General features: G+C 35.2%; 1 protein-coding gene across 4 annotated transcripts in view; it reads left to right on the top strand.

The window, feature by feature from the left end:
- LOC106650550 (stAR-related lipid transfer protein 13) overlaps positions 1–20,672 on the top strand; it is a 191,740-nt gene that overhangs the window by 97,720 nt on the left and 73,348 nt on the right. The window lies entirely within an intron of this gene.

The raw sequence follows: 20,672 nt of genomic DNA, 5'->3' as shown, positions 1-20,672 counted from the left end.
GATACTCTATATACGTATGAAAGTTGTCTCGCGATGTCTTTTCGCGTTAAAAACACATCGTGAACGAGGAAAAGGGATCTTCGATCTGTACGCCCGACGCTCGTAATTTTTATTTTGGACAATCGTCCATAGTGACGCCATATACAAAGAGTGAAAAATCGACGCAGTTTTTGATTTCATCTTGATAAATCGCAAAAGAAAGAAGATGAAATCACGTGTAAAGATCCGTAATGCGATACATGCAATCCACACCGCAGAGTCCAAAAATACGTCGATGTGCGAATGTGCGAGGGTGCACACCTACAAATGCAGTTCATGCCTGCGAATGTGGCTTTCAGTCGGAATCGTTGACAAGTATGCCGAGTCGAGTAGCTGTGTTCGCAGCGTAAAGTAGCCGCGCGAAGCTCGCTGCTCTATGAAAACGGGTTTGAAGGGCAAAAAATCCGCTCACAATGCGATGACGCGCCGCGCGTACGCCGCCGAGTTTATAAGGTCGCGCGGGCGACTTGCCTGCCTCGTGCACACAACCTCAATATCGTCGCACATCATATCATACACGTACATGTGCGTGCTGAGTGCGGCTTTCGTCGTGTGCAAAATCTGTGTCAAAGCTTAGACGTACACGTGTACCGGGTGATGATCGACTAACGTATTTTGACGATAATGAAGCGTATCTTTCATTTCTATATACTCGTCAGGGCCCCGACAATGCCTATAGGATATCGCGAGACGCGTAGGATGCGCGGGATCGTCGTTTTTTGCAGCTCTCCGCGTCTATTATTTGCTCTTTGCACCGAGCACTGCGGCGCACACGGCGTGTTCGTAGAAATACTAAAATATAACGGTGCCACGATGGCGATCACTGCAAGTGAAGCGTATGTACTCGATACCTTAATTTCCTACTCTTGCTCGGATGGATATACCGACCGGAGCTGGCTCCGTATATTATATATAGGAGGTGCAAATCGAAGCTCCAGGGTGATCAACTATGTATGATATTGATTGAACTCGCTTGTATAAGTGCTGTACCGTACACAACGCCGAGGACCATCGCTTAAACGCTGTACGCTGTATCGTTGCTAGCTGACTGCTGAATTTATATACACATATAATCATAATAGCTCCGAAGTATCCGAGCGTGAAAATTCTCTGAAATAAACTTTGTCTATTGCAATCGCCTAAGAATAAAGCTCCCGGATGCATGTAGCTAGCATTATGTAAATAGTTACTAAATCCCATACAAGAGAAAACGAGAAAAAAAGCTACCGACGTGATTTTTCCGAGTTTTCGATCCAGCCAAATAAGCTCGAAGCCTTGCGTAACGATGAAATTACGTATACCGTGTATGTGCCTATTATTATCGCCCGTCATTGTCCATCTCGCGGCGACTGTTATAGTTCGCGGCCGAAACTAATTAATTTGGAATTATACGTATGGAAGAAAAGAATATACGCACGTGTAACTCCCTTTGCAACGGGCGTATCATGACTCTCGATTTCATTGATTCGCGCAGCCCAGCAGGAAGGAAGAGAGTGCCCTGAAATTTACTCGTAATTACAGATTTTATTGTGACCGACATACACATGTGCATCATCATAAGCTGCGTTTTCATTTGTAAATTGTATAACGGATGTGCTTGGGGCTTATAAAAATTGATGCACTTTTTATAAATTCTTGCTATCATTGCTCATTTAAAAATTAACATACTTTTTTATTCTCACAATTTCTTCTTCCACGTTCTTTGATTTACTGGGGAAAGGTCGCGCCGATTGTCGGAATAATTCAGTTCGTCAAGCGCCGAGCCACGATACTTGCAAATTGACTTCGCGTCGTATTTATTGTCGAAGATCGGTGCAGATGCAGTGTGAACACGCGCCGATACGAACGATAATCGTTCGCTTTGGACGTGGAACCGCCCATAGAGAGAGTGGCAAAATCACATAAAAGACCCCCATGCTGTGAATTAATTTTTTTCGACACGTACATAACTGCGCCAGTTATTATTATTATCATTTTTTTGCTTGCATTGACACACACACACAATACCAATATTTTTTCTCTGCAGAATGATTTACGATAAGTGACTCTTGTCGTCATCTTTCAAGAAGCTGTAAACTATGCATTGTGCGAATTCGGGCAAGCAGACGTTTTGTTTATGATTATTATTATTGTTCATTGAGATTGGGGACAGTACCCAATTGTAAAGATTAATCAGTATGGTACATTTCTCGTTGCCATTTATAAATATATATTACCCGTTTATCACGGATAGTTATTGTAAGTTGATGAAAAATATTTCATTATGAAAATTCGTAGTTGCCGCGAGTATAGATTCGACGCAATTTTTCGCTTCGACTTGTGTTTCCTTGCGTATTGAAAATACGTATTCACCGTTTGCAATGATTATCGTAGCTTCTCACTTCTCTTCTCATAATCTTACGTTAATTGAAATAGCCAAATTTCAGCATGCAAAAAATAATCGTAATAGTAATATAGTGCACTAATGGGCCCCAGTTACGACCTTTTTCAGTGTACTAGGTGGAAAATTGGTTACTATTTTATAATGTGCAATGATCGCTGTGTTTTTTTTTACTCAAATACTTTACTGTTATTTAAAAATAAAACCATATACTCATTGAATATTACAATCTAACTTCAAAAATCATTAATATAACCAATCGTTCATCTACTGGAAGCCCGTTCATGTATTGGCTTGGTGTACACCACTCTTAGTTCACATAACGCAAAAGTAACCGGTCCCAGGGCTAAGTGTTTTACCAGAAATTTTAATATCTTATATTTTGACTGATAGCTTAAATTCCAAATGCATCACTTGTAAGTAAGTCTTGGATCCACTGTGCATACAGAGTACTGAGACTGTAAAATAAAGTTTGAATCAGGCAAGAGCATACTATCTTTTTCCTCTTACAGGTTTCGACAATAAAATAAACCTTGTTTTATAGTTCAAGTTAGACTTATACGCGTGAAATGAGGGACTTAAACATTTCCAAGAATTTTATCACTCGAATTTTATGGTCTTTTTTTCTATTTTACCCTTGAGCTTGTAAAAAAGATTTTAAAAAACATTTTTTACCAAAGTTACGGGCTAATAAAATTATTTCAAATTATAATCTATATGTTTAACTGGAGCGTACATTCAATGCAATCAATTGAAAAAAGTAATCTCTTTGAAGTCATTAAACTGATTGACAACCGCGTACAAGTGCGTTTTTGGGTCTATAATTTCAATTTATTTTGTACTTTACTTTTATAATACAAACACCTTCAAAATTATTGATGCTACCTATTATGAGATAAGTTGAAATTTCACGGTAAAAGAAACTGGAAGTCACTTTCACCTTGTACTTTGCACCCTATGGTTTGATTTCGTCGTCATACGTCTGCCCAATCCGATCGAAGAAAGTATTTGATATAATTTTTCCCTTCTGGACATGAAATTTTTAATCTCATAAATTGACAAGAACCTGTATGAGGCTGTCTCAGTCTTTGAATACTTGTACGCGATGATTTGTAGGTCAAAAAATGGCGGTTAAAATAAAAAAACAGACCCTTAACAAATGCTGGCAATTGATGAATATAGATATATTCCATGAAAAATCCTGATTGCGAACTACGTTTCGGTAAAGTAAATATTTCAAAATGTTGCACATAAAATTCAGAATTATTCTATAGGTGAAATAAGAACTGATGAATAATTTCTTTGAAATATATGAAACAAGTTTCACTTTTCTTTTTTTATTCTAATGAGAGGGCAAATCCTTTTTTAACTCAACAGTATATTTGACGCAAAGCCACGTGTCAGACAAGGTTGCATCCTTAGTTTAAATTCTAGCCATGCAAGTTTTCTTGATTTTTTCTATTCTCAAAAAAAGCAAATGAAAGGGTTTAACTTAAGATGCAAAATATTTCAATGATAGGAAAAAAATTTTCAACTTTTTATTTAATTTAAAAATTCTCTCGTAATTTTAAGGTTTGACAAAAATCATAAATTAAAAAATATATAATTTATCACAATTGTAATAAAATGAATAATGTAAAGATAAAAAGAATTAGTGTGACTTAAATCCTTCATGTACTTGCATTCTGCATAATGAAATATATTTGCTTAGTGTTGAAATTTTAAGATAAACACTAGCGTGCAGTCTACTACTCCATACAGTGAAGTAGCTTTCAAACTTTTCGCTTTAATCTGTATAGAACAGACTTCATCAAAGGCATTCTAGTGAAAATTACTTCCTGCTTATATACATATTCATTTTAATCGCTAATAAAAACTAAAAAGGTTTTGGACTTTCCTATCAAAGATTTAAATCATTGTCATATATATATATATATTATTAACTGCTGTTGATATGAACTACCACAATTATTAATTTTCTACTATATTAATTTATTAAATTGTATAATTTATAATTATACCATAAATGTAATCAAAACATGTTTCTGTTTTAGGTATGTTTTCTGCAAATTTTCATTATTAAAACTGTTTAATGTAAGTATTTAGTATACAAGCTCTTAATCTAATAAATGTAACTATTCTAAGAAATTCTCTGAAAGATAGTCCATTAAAATGTATTAAATCGGAAAAAAATAATACTTTACCGTGCAACACGATAGTATCAGATTTTAAAAGTAACATCAACGCTTCCAATATTTTATGAGTTGAAAATGTTTTAGAACGAAAGTTGAATAAAACAAATTTTAAAATGCTTACCCACATTGCTAATTTACCAACCGAACGAAATTTGTTTGCTGTTTTTCTTCGAACTAGTCACGAAGTTTTTGCACAAAATAGCGCTTTCTACTAGCTTATAAGTTATAACTTAACACAACTATTTAAAAGTCCGGTAAACCCAATAAATAATATCGAGGTTGAGGAAAAATCATGACTGCAAAGTATCTCTGTGAAGTCATTTTACATAATTAAAGATGTAAGTACAAAATTGGATGTATCTTTTAAAGAATTTGAAAACATTAGAAAAGTTCGATGGCACTTAAAATAATTTTCAAAATTGTAAAATATAATAATTGAAAAAAATGACCTCCTTAAGTAAGTGAAAAAATGTTACTATAAAAGTGCGCTTGATCATATTGAGAACAAAATATATTTTTCAACTAGTGACTTCAAAGCGAGAATAATCGAAATTCTTGATGTTAGTCATAACGTAAATCAATCTAACATACTATGTATATGATTCATTGCTGTCTTTAAAACCTTGTAAGCTACGAGATATTTATTTGATTGACTTTATAGATTGAGATTTAAAATTTTCGATGAAAAAACTAATAAAACGATAAAAACAAACTGTGATTCAATATTATTGCAAGTTAACAATAAGTTGTATAAATTTCGTGGAGGCCTGTCGATTTTGAAGGTCCAGTCTAAAATAAATAAAAGTAGCACTAATTGTTTGAAAATCATCCGGTCATCGAAAAAGCTGACACCCACGAGCTACCTTTTCGAATTGTTGAACTTTGACGAATTTTGACTTAAGAGACAGATATCGCTTGCGCATATAGGTTTTACTTTCACAAGTGCCGCGCTCGTGCGCATGTGCTGTCCAGCCATCGGTGGCGCGTGAGATCATTGTCATTCATTCGTCTTGTTTTCCTAAGAAAATGCACGGGGAGACGTGTGTGGGGCTTGGCACCAAATATAAACTCTAAAGAAATGATTCCTTCCCGGTTTATTTGAACACGTGTAAAACAGATCTCGCATCGAAAGAGTATACCGTACGGTGAATAGTTCAGTGGTAAATATTAGTCGATAGCTTAAAAGAACTGAAGTAAAGAAAACGATAGCTTATGTATTTAGAGAATGCTTAGTTTTTTTTAAAGCCATAATTTTTTCATTTTTTCGTTTCGTAGAAATTAATACGCCTATTTCTAAACAATAGCTTTATGTTATAATTAAATCAGTGTTGCAAATTTTATCAATTACTACATTAGTAACTGCTAGTTGAATTATTCAATTATCTGCTACTAATCACGTAACAGCCAAATGAATAATTAAGTTGTGACTTTTTAAAATAGTAATTCATAATTGAAGTGTTCACTTACTAGTTTTTCAAGTAGTAACTGATAATTGAAATATTCATTTACGAGTTACTTGACTAGTAACCGATAATTGAATTATTTAGTTACCTTTTTCTAAACTAGTCAATGATGGTTAAATTATTCAGTTACCATTGTTTTTTAATTAATTGAAAAATTTCGTTACCAATTATTTCGTTGAATTAGTGATATATTTTCAGTGAATTTAGTTTTATTTACAATAAAAACTTCAGTGTCAAATAATAGAGAGAAAAAAAATGTAATAAATATGAGTAATATAATTCAATTTATAATGTGAAATTTTACATATTCATGTGAAAAGTGAGTTTTATCATCAACTTAATCACCAGTCACCACAAAAAACTAAGACTAGTATGTACTAACATTCAAGTGAAACTTATAAAATGTTATGATGAACTTGGCGTATTTTACTATGTGCGGCTATCTAAAATAAGTTAAAATTGTCCTTGTGGGTCTGATATAGGGAAAATGTATATTTAATTGCTGTTTTTCCATTGTTCAAAAAGTTTGAAACGGCCTCAATGATATAAGACTAATTTTATTACATATATTGGGGTATTTTTGTATCATTCAACTCCTGGACAGTTACGTTTCATCATAAAATTGCCTGTGCCGTAACTTTCCATGTGAACCGTTTGATCAAATGAGCTAAAATTTTCAGAGGTTGTTTTACATAAGAATAGCAACAAACGAAAGCAGTTTTATATGGGCTATTCCACAACAGGTGTTGCAGGCCCAAAAAATGAAGTTGAAAATAACCATTTACTTTTCAAGAACACAATGAAAAATGAAAATCCTGAAGAGCACAGCCCTCTAGGACCAACCCTCATGGATCTACATGGACTCAAAGTTGGATTTTTATGTTTTGAGGATATTCTGCTTGTTACTCTGCTTTTTTGGGGTGAATATGAAAAAAATTTTAAACCATGTTTTTTCACGTAAAATTTGATGTAGAATTCAAATCTGTACTCAAATGAGACATTCATAAACTCAAAACCCCTTAAAATTGAAAAAATAGAGCAAAATACCATCAAAGTCTAAAAATAAATGTGTTCGTATACCTCAAATCAGCCCATATTGTAATATGTTCATCGATACACCAAAATACAACTTCTGATAAAGTTTGGTAACTGAGTCTCCATTACAGATCATTTTGAAGCTTTTGAAAGGCCAAAAAACATGGAAAATGAGGAAAAAACCATGTTTTTTGGGCTTTCAAAAGCTTCAAAATGATCTGTAATGGAGACTCAGTTACTAAACTTTATCAGAAGTTGTATTTTGGTGTATCGATGAACATATTACAATATGGGCTGATTTGAGATATACAAACACATTTATTTTTAGACTTTGATGGTCTTTTGCTCTATTTTTTCAATTTTAAGGGGTTTTGAGCTTATGAATGTCTCATCTGAGTATAGATTTGAATTCTACATCAAATTTTACATGAAAAAACTTGGTTTAAAATTTTTTTCATATTCACCCCAAAAAAGCAGAGTAACAAGCAGAATATCCTCAAAACATAAAAATCCAACTTTGAGTCCATGTAGATCCATGAGGGTTGGTCCTAGAGGGCTGTGCTCTTCAGGATTTTCATTTTTCATTGTGTTCTTGAAAAGTAAATGGTTATTTTCAACTTCATTTTTTGGGCTTGCAACACCTGTTGTGGAATAGCTCATATATATTTGACCAAATTAGCATTTTTTTCAGACCATATCCTAGCATAATCTGTCATTTTATCATATTATATAAATAAATAAAAGTGTATATATGGCTGTCAAATTGTGTATAATTAATGAAAATATCTGAAAGTGCTCCTGTTTGTCATTGTTTTCCATCTACTGAACAAAATGACACCCCTATGACGACCATGATTGCATCGATTTTTTCTCGACTTGCCGAGTAAAACTCGAAAAATCGGATAATTGCACAGCCTTATTCCGAATATTCATAATTCCTAATATTTATCATTCCGAAATGTGAACATGGCTCCTCGATCAGTTAGGTTACATGAGTTACTTAGGTTACTTGGGTTACTTGGGGTTACTCGGCCAAGAATACTCACCTCGATTACTTGGGTTACTTGGGTTACTTAGGGTTACTTGGATTACTTGTACTTGTGTTACATGGGTTACATGGGTCACTAGGGTTACTTGGGTTACTTGGGTTACTAGGGTTACTTGGACAAAAATCCTCCCCTCGATTAGTTGTGTTGCTTGGGTCATTTGGGTTACTTCGGTTACTTGGGTTACTCGGCCAAAAATCCTTCCCTCGATTAGTTGTGTTACTTGGGTCATTTGGGTTACTTGGGTTACTTGGGTTACTTGGGTCATTTGGGTTACTTGGGTTACTTGGGTTATTTGGGTTACTTGGGTTACTTGGGTTACTTGGGTTACTTGGGTTACTTGGGTCATTTGGGTTACTTGGGTTACTTGGGTTACTTGGGTTACTTGGGTCATTTGGGTTACTTGGGTTACTTGGGTTACTTGGGTCATTTGGGTTACTTGGGTTACTTGGGTTACTTGGGGTTACTTGGGTCATTTGGGTTACTTGGGTTACTCGGGTTACTTGGGTTACTTGGGTTACTTGGGTTACTTGGGTTACTTGGGTTACTTAGGTCATTTGGGTTACTTGGGTTACTTGGGTTACTTGGGTTACTTGGGTTACTTGGGTTACTTGGGTCATTTGGGTTACTTGGGTTACTTGGGTTACTTGGGTTATTTGGGTCATTTGGGTTACTTGGGTTACTTGGGTTACTTGGGTTACTTGGGTTACTTGGGTCATTTGGGTTGCTTGGGTTACTTGGGTCATTTGGGTTACTTTGGTTACTTGGGTTACTTGGGTCATTTGGGTTACTTAGGTCACTTGGGTTACTTGGGTTACTTGGGTTATTTGGGTTACTCGGCCAAAACTCCTTCCCTCGATTAGTTGTGTTACTTGGGTCACTTGTGTTACTTGGGTTACTTAAGTTACTCGGCGAAAAATACTCCTCTCGTTTAGTTGTGTTACTTCGGTCACTTGGATTACTTGGGTTACTTGGATTGCTCGGCCAAAAATCCTTCCCTCGATTAGTTGTGTTATTTGGGTCACTCGGCCGAGAATGCTCCGCTCGATCAGTTTGGTTGTTTGGGTTACTTGGGTTACTTTGGTTACTCGGCTAAAAATCCTTCTCTCCGCTAGTAATTGAAAACTCATCAGGGAATAAAACTACATTTATAAATGAATTTAATTTAATTATACTGATCTTTTTTGTCAGTAGTCAAATTGTACAATATAATTGAGCATTGATACTATGTATTGCTAAAATGTATAAAAATGTACAAATTATGTACGATTTTGGACAGTCATCGCTTCATAAAATGCAGCATAAAATCACATTTCTTAATATTTTTCTATACTTTTTTTACATTTCCTCCAACATGCTATCCGCGGGTTATCGCATCTACCGTAGCAAGTGATTCTTGTGAAAAAAATGTATTGATATTTATTAATAAATTAAGACAAATTAAAAAAGATATGTATGTAAACCAAATTCAGTCATCTCAGTACTCCTTAGTACATCTATGATGATTTTATAATGATTTTTGCAGCATTAGAGCGAATCGACTTTTTTCACGGAAATTACTCGCTGTTGTCAATGCGACTACGTGCGGGCTTGACCTTAATTTTATAAGTAAAAATTGTAACATTTAAGATTATTATTACAGAATTTTGTGTTTTTTTAAACTTTGTTACTTTCTCCATGTAACTTTCATGAGCTGGAATTCATAGGGGTTTTTATTTCTTTAATGATCGGTAAACAAATGTAACAAACTGTAATCAGAAGTAAAAAAAATGTAGAAAAACGTATCGCATGTCCGAAATCGTCAGTAACCTTACATTTTTTTACACTTTTCTACTTTTTATTTCAGTTCACAACATTATTATGCACTTTATTTGTAAAAAAATTTCCGCTGGGAAAAATTACGACGCATATCAAGCTCCGTTAGTACCTGAAATTGATGAAACTGACGACTTATTATTATATTTGAATCAAAAGTCAAATCATTTAGAGCTTTTACAGAACTTTTCACGGGTGCAAATGCTATTTATACAGCACAACACATTACTATCATCTTCAACGCCTGTGGAAAGACTGTTTTCGCATGCTACATTATTGGACCTCCCAAAATGAAATCGATTGTCACAAACAATGTTTGAAAAGCGAGTCCTCTGTAAAGCCAATAGCACTAAACTTTTTTGTAAAAAAATTATATCATTTTATTTTTATATTTTCTATTATTATAATAATTTAATACTTAGATATTAATGAAAATAAATAAATTATATAAATAAAAGACATTTTCATGTCATCTTTAATGAACTTTCGATTTAATTATACTTTATAGTTACTGTTACATGTGGGTTCCATTTTATAAACATTTTATTCGGATTTTTATGGTAATTAACTCAGTAATTGATAATTAATAACTGATTGATTCAGTTACCAGTCACCAGTTAAGTAATTGATAACTTAATCATTAATTTGTTAATTTATTGATAATAACTTATAAGTGAATCAACCAGTAACCTGTTATTTATCTGGTAAATAATAACTAATTCAATCAGTTATAAGTTAATAATTGAGTAACTTTTAACTGAAATATTAGTTATCAGTTCTTTAACCCGTTTCGGGCCAAACGGACGAAATTTTAGTTATTTTTTCATTCGCTGTAAACTCTGTGAAAAAATTATGTCAGAAATGTCAGAATAGTCATAACCGACGTAAAATTTTATGAACTTTTCGAATCCGGCGTCAGAATTGTCAAAAAAGTTGATGTGGAAAAGTTATGAACAATTAAACAATAAAAAACACGATTTTTTGGAAAAAAAATTTGATTTGATCCGAATTTTCGAGTCGAAACAGACTTGCTCCATAGGTCTAACACGTTTTTTTTGCGTCCATGGGGTGTAGGCTTGAAGGTCCAATAGTTACGATATCGAAATTTGACATGGCGGACACGAAAATGGCGCTTCGTAGAAAGAAACCGTATATGAATTTAGTCAATTTTTTATATGTCAACCAAGCGCCTAGGAACAAAACGTTAAAGATAAAATGTTGAATTTCGATATCGTAACTATTGGACTTTTAAGTCTACACCCCATGGACGCAAAAAAAACGTGTTAGACCTATAGAGCAAGTCTGTTGCGACTCGAAAATTCGGATCAAATCAAATTTTTTTTCCAAAAAATCGTGTTTTTTATTGTTTAATTGTTCATAACTTTCATACATCAACTTTTTTGACAATTCTGACGCCGGATTCGAAAATTTCATAAAATTTTACGTCGGTTATGACTGTTCTGACATTTCTGACATAATTTTTTCACAGAGTTTACAGCGAATGAAAAAATAACTAAAATTTCGTCCGTTTGGCCCGAAACGGGTTAATTATTAACTTATAACTGAATTATTCAGTTATCAGTTAACTATAAAGTTCAATTGAATAATCAATTAACTACCTGCAACACTGAATTGAAGTAACTTTCGTAAGCCACGTCACTTTATACAATAATATTACTTTGCTTTGAAAGTGTCATTTTAGTGAATGTGAAAAAAACATTTACACTATATAGCTACGCTTACTGCATCAAACGCATGCAATAGAACAATGAATACTCTGATGAAGTTAAATTTTATTTTAAAAAACTTAAAAGTCCTCATTAAATGTTCAGCTTTCACTGATACACAACTTTCAAAATATCTGAGATTTTTAAGAAATTTTGCAGTGACCAAAAAAATGTTGCGTTTTCTGTTTTACTTTTGCTTTAAGATTATTATACTAATAATAAACTAATAATTTTCTAGTTTTTAACTAGTAGTTTTCAAAATGTTCTTGAATGTGATAGTTTTAGTAGTTGTTCTTGAATCAGAATCCTTGCTTCACTTGGGAAAAATGGACAGTTTTCATTCGTTTTTAAAATTAAATTAGTTGTTTTTTGATACCTATTGAAGCTTCGTTCTAAATCTCATCACTGGGTATTCTTGATTACAAGTGCTATACAAGCGCGTATTTTACAAGGTTTGTGCTACACAGCGGTTTCCTGACAACAAAACACTGAGAGCTTTCACGTCAAAGGAACGGCCTAAAACTGGTAGCCTCGCTACATTAGGTCTATTGAAAATCAATGCTAAAAACCGAGGGTGAGATGGATAGCTTTCACAGCGCGCTTTGACAAAGTTTCTCTATCCAAGCATCCTCTTTGCTCTTCGTTCTATAACTCTTTTTTCTGTGAACTTATTTATGTAAGCCTCCGATGTACTTTGCCCTAATTCTTTATCTACCTTTTGTTCATACAAATAGAGGTCAATGAATTTTAATGCAAAGAAAATTAATCAGTCAGTATTAATAACAAACTCCAACTGATAAAGAATTTTAAAAATTCATTTGAAATTAATTTTGCGTGTCGTGCAACCTATGCGTTGAGCTGTAAATAATGATCCAATCGAAAAGTTTCACTAAACAATATTATAAAAACTATTTGAGCGGCTTAATTATTTACATTCCTCGCAATATAAAAAAAATCGATGAATCATATTCAATTTTTCATCTTGCTCAACATACATACATTTTAATTGGTTTCCATCAGGTTCGAGTAAAAATGTAAATTTATTTTTGTACAGAATAACGAGACTTTATTATTATACTCGCCTTATCAACTGCGCTTGATTCATTTTACACGATCACAAATTGAATTCAAAGTTAATGATATAAAATAGGTGTGATAAGCAAGCGAGATCGTTAAAAAATTAATACATCTCAATATAATAAATATCATTGCTATGGCTATTAGAGATGAAACGCCCATCCAAATAAGCTTCCGCCTCAACGAATTTACGTAATTTAAAAAAGTGAAGCACCTTACCTTTTTCTCACCTGTAAGCGTCTATCATTTCATGATGACATAATAAAATTGTCTGACCTTGAAACGTGATACATTAATCGCATATTTAAATTTTGAGCAAACGAGAATTGTAAACCCATAAAAAATAAAACTCAAAATAGTAAAAATATAGTCAAGGTATTAAGCTGCAGAGAGCTGTAAATACCTAGGGCTAGACGTTCATTGAACTTAAACATAGCCATGACCGAATGCGTGCATCTACACGGACAAACACATGTACAAATACAAATACACACTCAAACACACACACACACACTTGTACGCTTTGCAAGAGAGCGAAATTTGTTTCCTCTTCCGTTCTCGATTCTCTCACTTTGCACTCGACGTATGATTCGCACGTTGGCTATGTGTATACGTTTATTTGCTCGAAGACGTGTGCCTTTTTACTTGCGGTCCAAACGAAGTAAGGAAAATCTCGCGTCAGTGCAATTTCATACGGTTCTTAATGGCAGGTTACGAAACGAGACATTTTCTTTTACCTTTGGAGATGGCCAATTAAAGAAATACTCGCGAGTATTGTGCACTCGCGAACCAATCGGTTGAATTTTTGTAAAATGTTTATAATCGTTCCTGATAGACTTTCTCTTTTTCGAATGTGGTTGTGTCTCACTCCCTCGTATATCAATGTGATTCTTTTATGCGTAAGTTATAATTAAAAAAAAAGTTTTATACTTTGTATCGGCAAAGAACTATCTACATATGCCATCATCTGCGCGAGCACTTGAAAGAATGTATTGATTGGTTGGAAATTTACTTAAGCTACGTCGGTCCTAGTCCCATTTGGTATTGATGCATTATTTACAAAGATACAGCTTTCAGCTTCTTTTATGAAAATTAAAACAGGTAGGAAATGCGTATCAAGTTGAAATTTTGAAGGCTTTTAATTCGATTAGTTTACGAAATGCTATAGTTTCAAACAGAGATAGATAAAGTATTGAATTTTGATTTGTCGAGGAAAAGATGTCTGTACCCACTATGTTCACTCTAAGGCTGGTTTAAAGGTCGAACATTATTAATTATATCTTGACTCTGTTCATTTGCTGACTATTTGCTGCAGCTCAGGTCGATATGACATTTAGAACCTGTGGTTGATACTGACCGGGAGTAGCCACTCTGATTCACAATCATTTAAGGTTAGTCTCATATCGTAACATTTCAATAAGGAGGCTAAAAGTTTACATATGAGGTGTTGGATAGCGTGTCAGGTGTAAAATCTATATTGGAGCTAATGAGGTCATGGCAATGAAAAGCGATAGGAACTTGGTTTAGTTTATAAAAAAGGTAAAGGTTATTCCCTTCCTTAAAAAAATCACGTGAAGTCGTTTTATTCATCACTTCATTGGTCGAGGAGTAACTGCGCCTCGCTTCATGATTGGTCGGAATCTCGCGTCGGTCATTAATATAATTTTTTTAGTGGGAAAACTCAAAGGTGGCGTTTGCTAAAATGTTTATATTTATAAGTCATCAGTTATTTCAATTTAATATTTGTCATTTTCACTTGATTAGTTGGCGTGCGCGCCTCATATCACTAGTACTATAAAAAGATGTATACAGGTGTGTTGCCCCATTGCGTATGATAAACGAACGATGTGGTTCTCCGTTCGGTTTATTATGTTAGGTTATTAAGAGGCAAAGCGTCGTCCACGAGAGGACGTACAAGTATGTTTATACTGTCGGGCAGCTTATACCGAATGTATTAGCTCATTGTTGAATTTTGACCCGTGCACTGCACAGCGCAGAATGCAGTTTACGTAAGCGCGCAATGCGTTGATTTAAAAACGTTGGACTATGCACGAACTATACATCCACAAAGAGCATATAAATACGTAGCTACTTTCATTTCTATGCATGTACACTTCTGCAGGGTAATGCATTGCTTTCAGCCCGCACTTTTTGTATACGTATATAGCAGGCACGTATGTAACTTATGCACGCCCTTTTCTCGTTGGCGTAGCCCATGTATCTACGGTCTCGAAGTATATTGAAGAGGTAGAGAGGGAATTGTCATATATACCTTTTGTCTTTTGCAATCGCGATTCGTGTGTGCGAATGCGCATGTGTGTAAATTTGTAAAATATGCATCTTTCCTCTTCCTCTTGAGACGTAGCTTATAGCTCATGTCTCTGATTATGCAGCAAAGAACTGTCGTCGAATTCGTTGCAAATCAACGTTCGACTCCGACATCGGTGTACCGTTGTTCTTGTATTCGGACACGCTTGTCTCTTTCTTACGCATTTGTACTCAGACACGCACACAACAAACATAAATAATATCCAAGACACGCAAATTTTGTGTTTAAGTAATTACTCTGATTTTTATTTTATATGTACGAAAAATTGTTATAACTGTTTATAAGAATATCCAAGCATTATCTGGTAAACGACACTTGACATCTCTGAAACATTTTTGAAAAAACACCTCGACATCAGTTTGCAAAGGTGTGTAATGATAGGTAAACTCCCGAGGCTCGGGTAATACACAATCATTTCCAATTCTCATTGGAATTTAGAAATATTTATGCATAAGTATCTACACATATTTACAATTGTCAATCATCATTTCTTCTCCCAATTGACACATACGTGATCGTTATGCCTTTAGGTTCTGTCCTTTGGTGCTTTAATAAATCTAATTTACTTTCAAATTTCCTCTCATAGCACATGAGAAATCTTTGCTATCTTTGTGGACGATTCTTTGATGTGTTTTCAAATTGCTTTGATCCCCAAATTTCTTCTCGCACTTGTTACATGAGAAATCTTTGCGACCTTCGTGTACTGTCTTTTGGTGCAAAAGCAAATGTGATTTTCGTCCAAACTTCTTCTCGCATTAATCGCATGCAAAATCTTTTCGAACTTCATGGGCTGTCATTTGGTGCAAAAGTAAATGATGCTTAAGTCCAAATTTTTCCTCGCACTTATCGCGTGCAAAATCTTTCTGAACTTCGTGGGCTGTCTTTCGGTGCAAAAGTAACTGATGCTTATACCCGAATTTTTTCTGGCATTTATCACACGCGTAATCTTTGCGACCTTCATGGACTGTCCTTTGGTGGATCAGCAAATGCGGTTCATGTCCGAACTTTTTCTGGCATTTATCACATGCGTAATCTTTGCGACCCTCGTGTACTAACTTTTGGTGCTTCAAAAAATTTAATTTTACTCCAAATTTTCTCTCGCACTTGTCACATGCAAAATCTTTCTGACCTTCGTGCATTATCTTTTGATGTTTAATCATAGTGCCTCGTTCCCTAAATTTCTTTTCACATTTCTAGCATGCATAGTCTTTGCGATCTTCGTGAACTGCCTTTTGGTGAAAAAGCAAAGTCGATTTATGTCCAAATTTCTTCTCGCACTTGTCGCATGCGAAATCTTTGCGACTGGAACTTTTGGCCTTCGTAGTAGCATTTCATCTTTAAGTACTTTCATCTTCAAGGGCTCAAAGGGGGCTTAAAATCGAAAAAAATTGTATTATATTTTCGAGTAGGATTTTTTGTACCCTTTCCATTGCATTTTTTAAAACTTCAAAATTTTGATCATTCACTGAGATACAGCTGTTTGCGTGAGCCATTTTCGTATATTTTCGTGTTAAATTTTCTCTTCTTTTGCGCTTTCTGGCGTTTTACGTTTTTACAAAGTGCACCTGAGTTGTCGTAACATTCAGAGAGTACCGATTTAGTTATAGCACCAGGTTGTGACCGTTACCATTAATATTCTGAAGAACCTGGTGCAAAATTTCCAAGAAATTAAAAATAACCGTGTCGATACGTTAAATCTAGCTCAAGATAGAAGCATTTGAAAATCGACAAAATTTCGATGAATTTTTTTGTTGCAATAATTTTGTTGCCGAGTGTATTTTGTAGATTTTTATGTTGTTACATGGATGCTAGTATGTGACCAAATAGGTACACTTCGGATGTTCAAATCTGACTTGTTTCTATGTTAGTAAGTTATTTTATAGTCTAAATTTTATGTATCCTTTGATGTTGGAATCGATTAAGGGCCACCAACTAAATAGATAATTATAAAGCATAAAAATTTATTTTTCTACAAATTAATTTCAAGTGTCGACATTTTGTAAGTCAAAGTATTGAAGAAAGATCGACGAGCTATCTTAAGAATCAACGTAAAGTGCATATACATATACCACTTGAATCGAATGTATACCTCAAATACGAAACGGGACATTGCAGTGCAAGCAAATTTTTTTTCGCTTGAAAAGAGGTCTCTGGAACGAGCGAGCTGCACTTGAATAAGGAGATGAGGACGAAAACTGCGGCCAGCGGTCCAGAATAATGGGCACCGTCGCTGTAAATCAAAAACACACATTCGCAAGCAAGCACGTACGATCATGGAAAGGAAAGAAAGAGAGAGAGAATCGAATGAGAAGAACCTTTATAGGCAGTCGTACTTTTTATTATTTACACACGTTGAAAGTACATTTTTTGCACGTCTGCATTTGTACCTTAACACTTTGAGAAGCTTGAATGAATTGAAAGGTCACGAAAGAAGTCCTCCTTCCTTCGATGCACGATAATTATTTTTAATTATTATTATATTGAAAAAAAAATAAATAAAGAAAAAAAACGAAACACTGCATGACTGTGGCATGAAAGAAAAACGGATGTGCCACCCAATGCTTGCCTTCAACTTTCCAAAATGTCATTCTTCGATACACACACTGCATAATATACGTGTGTGCCTAACTTGTTACTTTATGCGTATCATGTGACGTTATTCTTTTGCGAAAGCTAATGAAATAATCTTCGCAAAATCTCAATACTCGCTCCTTTGTATTGTACTCGGGATGGTAAATTACGTTTCGACGTAATATGTACACACGCACACAATTCGTATGTATAATACAGCATGCACACAGACATACATCTTTAAGAATGAGCACTCGAGGCTACGATTACTCGGCACATGATATTATTTAATTTTTATCATTTTTGCATTATAATATATTACTTTGTATTTCGCCCTCTGCATCAATTCATGACTCTGAATTATACGATTGTTATTATAATAATACGTTCATGCGAATTGGAAACTTTTGATGGACAAATAAATTACGCTTAGATGTAATTATGCCTTATTACGAAATTAGTGATTTAACGTCAGTCTGTCTCTCTTATGATTTTTCATGTCAGTTGTACGTATCTGTACAGCTGCTTATGATACATATGTATACATACTAGCTATTTTCTTCGTGTATAAATTCTCATTGCTTTGCTGTCAAAATTGTGCAACTACCAGCGGAGAAATTATTTCAGCGAGAAAAATCAAAGGAAAAGAGTAGATCTGCTCGTAATCCAGGCAGTCGCCGTGTTCACCCTTTCTACGAGTGCGCGACGTATTAAACGTCGAGTCACAAAAGATTTCTCGTCGTGCGGCACTGGTTTTTCAGTAATTATTCAGCTCTGACGTAATAGCCTCGCTGTATAATCGATGCACCTTACGAGACATTCTTAATCACGATATTTGAAAATATCTACGAATCCGTTGAAACAAAGAAGTAGCGCTGTTATCGGTACCGAGCGACGACGATGACGATGTAGACGCGGCAGTGGGTGTGCTCTTTTTTGGGGTGCGGCGAGAATTCGTGTGCACGGTGCGCTGCATTATCCTCTTGCGTCCATGTATACATATCTAAGTACATCTATTCTGACCAAGCTTATACGCGTGTATAAGTGTGTGTGCATGTGTCTGTGCATACAAGCTGGCAGAAAATTGCTCACTTAAAATGATTGGCTTAGTACGTTGTACGTTGAACACACGCACACACACATACACTATCAGCATTAGCGTATACGTGGATATACATCCGCGTGAATTCCGATGATTGTATCCCGAGGACAGTGTGCTTTAGCACTTTTTTGCACCGTCGCGTTGAAATATACTACACGCATATGACTATACACACGTACGCCAGACCTGCAACAGTCTATTGTTGCTTTGCTAGCGAGCATAAAAACGGTAATTGCGGCCGCGCGCCCAGACAATTTTTCATCGGTTTCAGTGCGTTGTTAGATTTCTCGATACAACGATTTTGAGCTTTTTAGTCTCGAGCAGGAGAGGAAAAGGATATACTTTTTAGTCATTTTTTAAAAATAAATTATATGATCGAGTAAGTAAATGCTTGGCACGAGACTTTGTATTGAATGATCTTATCGATGCCACCTAGTTTCGATCCTGAGACTTAAGGATACATGATCCGCGGTTAAAATGGACCGTAATAAACAACTACTGAATTTTACTGAAATTAATCACGTATTCTTTTTAAAAAGTGTCATGAATAATATTTTTTTCCTTTCGTCAACGTAGAATAAAATTTGAAAAATTACGAGAGCAATTATAGATTTACCATGCAAAACAAAACACGTTCAACATCGAATTTCTCCAAGAACCGAAACTTATAAACCAAAATGTTCCACGGAAAATATGAATAAAATAGAAAAGCACGAAAGAACAATAACACATGTAAGGGTAATGTTTAGCCTACATGCATCGCGTACATAGCCCCGTATACAAGCTCACGAATTTTATATTACGAAGAATTGCTCTCATATATTCGCGCTCGTGAGAAAAGCACTTTCGCGCAAAAGTTCTGTATTAAACCAGGTGCAGTAGGCGCGCGCGCGCGCACCGAGCCAAACAAAATAAGCATCGTGTCCTAACACTTGCTTTAATGGTGTTCCCTATATGTACATATATACGTGCTTGCATGTGTGTAAGTGTGTGTGTGTGTGTATGTATAGACGAACACGCGGGCACTGCACATCGACTCGGTACCTAGACACATCTAACGTTCCCTCTCGAAATTGCCCAGCAGCCAGGAAGTATCGGCTCGATATCGAAAGGCCATTGTCTTTTCTCTCTGCATGTGCACTGCGCGCTGACTCGCTATATAGCTCGCGCGCTCCCTCGTCTCTATGTGCATGCCTTATGTATAGATTGTGGCGCGTTGAAAGAAATATATTTAGAAAGTCGCGCGCTATAAGGCTGGCTTTTTTCTTTATTTAAGCATTTGCGATTCTTTCGCGCGATATATGTAAGCGCTATAGTTTCACGTGTGTGTCTATGTGTGTACGTACAGTGTGTGCACGTTGACGTACGAGGTGATTATTGGAGAAGCTACGTCGTGATGAAAAGTTGTCGTATAGGCTCGTGGCTTTCTTCTGCTATGATATGACCAAGTAGTAAATAAGACGCGTTTGAAACTTTATGTAAGTCATCGCGATATCGGCGCATTTTTTATTTTATGCAAATTGAGAGCACGTATTTTTTTTCGACGACTGATGCTATTTCTCCGTGTAAATAAACAATGGGATAGAAAGTTTTTAATGTTCGTTCGCTTTTTAGAGGCTTCGTGTCGATATTTTGTGTGTTTGCCAACTTTTCCACGTATAAGTGTGTAGAGATATATTTTTATTAGCTTTGGTCGAGCGTGAAGTGTGATATATGTATTCATTTAGTGCCCTAAGAGAAGCCTCGTTCATCTTATTTTTAACGGTTTGTGATTCATAAACGAACGACTTTGTGGGTGAGAAGTTACAGGAAGATTTAAAGTCCTCGTGCGTAGTCCCGACCGAGCAACACTTTTTTTGAAAAACATGAACAAGTCCGCGTGAGTAATTAACG

Source organism: Trichogramma pretiosum, unplaced genomic scaffold (genome assembly GCF_000599845.2).
Source record: "Trichogramma pretiosum strain Unisexual culture from Peru unplaced genomic scaffold, Tpre_2.0 scaffold5, whole genome shotgun sequence".
Lineage (NCBI taxonomy): Eukaryota > Metazoa > Arthropoda > Insecta > Hymenoptera > Trichogrammatidae > Trichogramma > Trichogramma pretiosum.
Note: the sequence above shows the minus strand (reverse complement) of the source record. Positions and strands in the feature narration are given on the sequence as shown.